This window comes from Pinus tabuliformis, chromosome 7, assembly GCF_031772625.1.
Source record: "Pinus tabuliformis cultivar Carrire ecotype Pingquan chromosome 7, CPIR1, whole genome shotgun sequence".
Classification (NCBI taxonomy): domain Eukaryota; kingdom Viridiplantae; phylum Streptophyta; class Pinopsida; order Pinales; family Pinaceae; genus Pinus; species Pinus tabuliformis.
Window position 1 is genome coordinate 1551989236 of NC_142293.1, and position 5317 is coordinate 1551994552.

A 5317-nucleotide genomic window follows, 5' to 3' on the forward strand; every position below is an offset into this window, starting at 1 on the left:
ATTTATGTGTGGATGAGCCTTATGTTGTAATAATAAATCTTTTTGTTTTGTATCTTATAAAGCCATGTAATGTAATTTATTCTGGTCGTTGAGTGGTGGATAGGGTGTTTGTGTTTTTTGATGTGTGCGTGCTGCTATTAGAACTTGTTGATTTAATGAGCTTATTTGATTAACTTGATATGTTGCTGGTTAAACTGTTGATGGAGGATGAGAGAGGTGTATGCTACTGATTGTCACGAGTTGCTTATATGAGCACTATGTGTGTGTGAGTAGGTTGGTATTGTAGATAAGGTTTTATCCACATTTAGTTGATGTACTGAGTTACTGCTTTTACTATGTTAGTGAGATATTTGTGGTAGAATGATATTGTAGGAGCATTTTTTTTTGAAGTGAAAAGAAAGAAAGTGTTGTGTTGCAGAGGGTTTTAGATCATATTAAGTTATTTTTGAGAAAAAGTATTATATGTGGGTCTAGTATGAAAATGGATGAAATGTGGCCTACAATAATTTGAATTTGCTGTAGGTGGACCTAGTGTGATTTTTTTTGAAACGAGGTTAAAAAAAGTATGAGGGTTGAAACCTTCAGTTGGGAGTGGTGGATTCCTTTTGGTGGTAGTTAGAGAACTTGCTAAGGGAGTGGTAGCTTCCTTCTGGTGGTGGTCAAAGGACTTGATTGGGGAGTGGTGGCTTCCTTCTCTAGCAACTAGATAAGTTATTGGAGGCAGTGGCCTCCAACAAGTAGGAGCTTGTACACTGCTAGTGGGCCAGTGTAATATGTAAATGATGAATCATCATATTAATAAGAAAGAAGATGAAGGCAACAAAAACGATGGTTTTTCCCAGTTGGGTTTTCCACCTAATATCTGGTGTCTATGTGTGCTTGATGGTTTTCTCATATGTTTGCTAATGACTACTTGATGCGTTGATGCTCATGGGTCATGGTTGGTAGATTATATATGCATGTTTACATATACACTACTGATTAAAATTGATAAAATTTGATTTAACAAGAAATATTGATTCACCTACTCTTAGTATTTATAACACATTTGAATCATAATATCTCCTTTGATTGTGATAGTAACATCTAAGTTTAGGACAACTGTTGGTGTGTTTGTAACATGTTGACGCAAAGTTCCTTATTTTTGAACACAACTGCATGACTCACTTGTCTTGCCATGCATGTATCCATTGGCTATGCAAACTTTTCTCTATGTGTTCTATAACTAGCGAAGGTTTTATCCAAATGAATTCCTAAACTTAATTTTGTATAATTTTAATTTTTTTATGACTTATTTTAAATACTTTATAATGATTAATCCATTTTATTCTTCTTAAAAATGTTGGAAGTAATTTATTAATACTTCCTAGAGTATGTAATATAATAATCGCTATGATGCAAAGTTACTCTCAAACTGATATTACTAAGTTTGTTTTACAAAATATTTACAAAACATCAATTTTTTTTTTTAATATTAGAAAAAAATATAATTCATTTGATTTTTTATAAATAAAAACATTTTTAAAATTTTGAAATCAATTTTCTATTATCCAAGACATTATAATGAAACAATTTCTCTTAGTTTGTTTGAATTTTTTCTCATATTTGTTAGGGCTATAAAATCATTTTGAAAAAGTAAAATTACAAAAAAATACACATAACTTTGAAAGTTATCATAACATTAAAGCCTGTCAAAACCACTTTTACTGAAGTGTTTGTGTTGGAAAATATTAATGTCACATATTGCTTCACTTCCTTAGCCTCTATAATACTACAATCCTAAAATTGATGCTTCATATAGAATATCACATTCCAACTCTCTGTCATAGGGATAAGGGAGTTGGAGCAAAACAAAACCATCTAAACTAACATATAACCCCTATTTTTATAGGAGCCATACATAAAAAATTTCCTCATTGGATTTTCCTGAGAGGGTAGGCCACTTACCAAAGGGTAAGCCACTTACCAAAATTTGACACCTAGTACAATGAAACTCTACAGTAAAAGAAGGTACATTATTACACCTTATAATGTAATAATTACACCTTATGTGCATAATTTGTTTTTTTTAACCTATCCCCTAACACCCACACCCCAAAAAAATTAAGAAGTAATACTTACTAAGGTTGAAAAACAAGATTTGTTGAGGTAGACTGGTGACTTTGAAAAATCAAATCTACATGGATTAGTAATCTTCCATCAATTTTTTCCTTCATAAAGAAGTAGGAACCAATGGAAACAACAAAGGATTTTTTGAACCAATTGGACTACACTTTGGCAAAATATCCTCATTATAAAATAGATCAAAGAGTCATTGAGAATAGTTTAAAGAAAATATAGGAAAAGAAGGAAATATGGTGGCACTAGAAAATTAAATGGCTATTCTATCCAAAATATTAGATGCTTATAAGGCTATACTTGTAAGGGGTGCCTAGCAAGGTAATGGGTAAATAGAATGGGTAAACTTAAAGAATGGATGAAATTTCTTGCATTGTATCGAGTTTTTATATGATGCTATATAGGTCTCTAGGTCCTAGTCATTCCCTACTCACCCTTAACTCCACCTTTTCTTTTGGTTCTCTAAATAAGGTTACAACCTATGATTTCAATGATGACACTATAATTGGTTCCTCAACCCTTGTTTATTCATCTACCTCTGTGGCATATGTGGCCACTCCCTACTTGTTTTCCAGTAAACAAGGTAAGTTGGTTGTTAATTAAATGTAAGGATTTTGTAGAAGAAGTAATTTTTTGTTGGAATATGGTATTACTCCTGCCAGTAATAGAGATTTCTTGAAGAGTTTGGAATATGACTTTTAATTAGATCTAGTTAAATCTATATTCTTCTATTGTAGAATATTTTAGAAGAGCTTAGTTGTTTAGAATGTCTATTATCAACATATCATGTTATAGAAATCTATTCTCTATGTATTCTCTAGGTTCTGTCTGGAGAGTTTCTCTAGAAGAAATTGTGTGTGTGTGTGTGTATGCAGTTTGTAAAGAAATGTAAGCAATGAAGTTTATTGTCCAAGTTTTTAAGTTATAGCTTAGTTTGTAATTCATCTGATATTTTGTTTGTTTATTTAGTTGTAGTTGAGAATATTTGTCTCCTCAATATTTCAAATTGGTATTAGGGTAGGTTGGAGCAATCCTTCCCTAGTCTAGTCAAGGGTTTTGAGAAGATATTTCCATTTCCAATTAATTATAAGGTTCTAGCACTAACCACAATTGTGGGAGAATCATGTCGGTGTTCTAAAACATGAGTAAAGTTGGTTGCATGATTGTTGGCAAAGATATAAGGGTTTGGACATTAATTGCTATGATGATTTTTTTTAATCATGCATAATATGGTTTATTTTCATTATAGCTCGTTATTTCCACAAAATGCCATTATTATTCAACATTGAAGGTATTTTAAGAAGTATTTTTGAAAATCTAAGTATGATGTCATTGAAGGGAATTTTTGGCTTAAATATTATGATATATTGAAAACATAAGGTTAAGGTATGAAGGAAAATTAAAAGGGTGAAGAGTATAAAGTTTTAGACGCATAAAGGCCAAAGTAATTGTGATATTAGATTTTCATATATATATAAATATTTTTAAGCTCTATTTTAAAAATTAGAAAAAGAAAAGATAAAGTAAACATGTTTTTGATTTTACTGCTAGAAGAATATAGTTGGGAGATAAATTATTGACTGACATTTTGCAGTAAATTATGCTAAGTTTTGAGTTATCAGCATGAATTTATTCAACAATAATTATTTACCTCGTATTTTCTAAAATTACGATTTTGGGGCCATTAAGAGGAGAAGTAGACTACATGTAGAAAATTTATGGGATATTGCCTTGAATGGGTTTGAAGAACCCCCAAATAAAGTAACCTATGAGACCATGATTCAAGATCAAAGGGATCAAATCATAGCAAAAAAGAAGGTTGATGAAACAACATTGTCTATAATTTAAAAAGGATTTAATGTGAGCATTCTTCCAAAAATTGCAACAACAATTAGGTCCAAAAAATATTGGGATATTATGAAGATGGAATACAGAAAAGGGGAGCAACACTAATAAACATCAAGGTGAGTCATAGATCATTGTAGTTGTTGATAAAATAACTATTGTAACAAAAGAAGTAGAATATTTTGACTTTGTAGAAATAATTGGATAAGTTGTGGTAGGGCTTGGTTTAGCAGAAGAACATATATGAGACGTGGAGACTATAGTTGTCTTAAACATTGCAAAGAAGTTTGTTGAATAAATCGTGGATGAAAAATGTGACTTTGTACAAGATGCAAAGCATAAACATGTTGAAGATAGTGAATCCTACTTTGTAAATAGGCATGTGGATGATGAAATAGAAGTTACAGATGAAAATGAAACTGCAGTAGTAAAACATGAGGAGAATTTAGCAATGGAAGTTGTTGAAGACATGAAAATAAATAATGATTTTGATTATGATGTTGAATTACCATTTCTTGAGGATAGGCTTATAAAGATAAAGTATGATGAAAATGAAGTATATATGGAAAAACTACCATAATTATAGTAGAAGAAGGAACAAAAAAATGAAGGCAAATATGAGAGTCATTGATGCTTTTTGTAATAATGGAAGAGGATATAAAGGAAAATGACTTTTTTTTGTGATCTTACATGTTGACAAAAAATTATTAATGATTAATCAATAGTAATTAAAGTACAAGAAGATAAGAAAGAAGACATTGAAGATCACCTAGATGAAGAAGGCAATGAAAATGAGGAAATATTGAAGAGGAAGAATAGAGTAAAATTGGAGTTTAAGACAAAAGAAAATGTATGTAGAATATTTAATGTTTGGAGAAAAGGAAATAAAAAGTTTAAGAACAAGTGGAACTAGCATGCAAAACAATTTTTTTCAATTGATGTCAAGGTTTGTAAGCCTAACCAAGACTAGACTAGCAAAGGATCATGTTATGAATTGTGTAAAGATTAGAGGTATAAACAAATGGTTAATGTTATATTTGTTAGCGGTCATAATTAAGGGGAAGTGTTTGGGTATGGTAATTATTCCTACTAGTCATATTGAGTTTTAGAAAAGTTTGGAAGATGAATTTAGTTAGATCTAGTTAAATTTTCTTAAAAAGTGTAACTAGGGGATAATTCCCACATCCTAGAAGCTTGTTATGAATTATATATATATATATATATATTAACGAATAATTAGTGTTGAAAAGTCATGTCTCCAAGGACATGACCATTCATGAATGGGTACCTACCTACCTATATAATTGGGACCCTCAATTGTAATCAAATGATCTCGTATCTTCTTGTATGTATT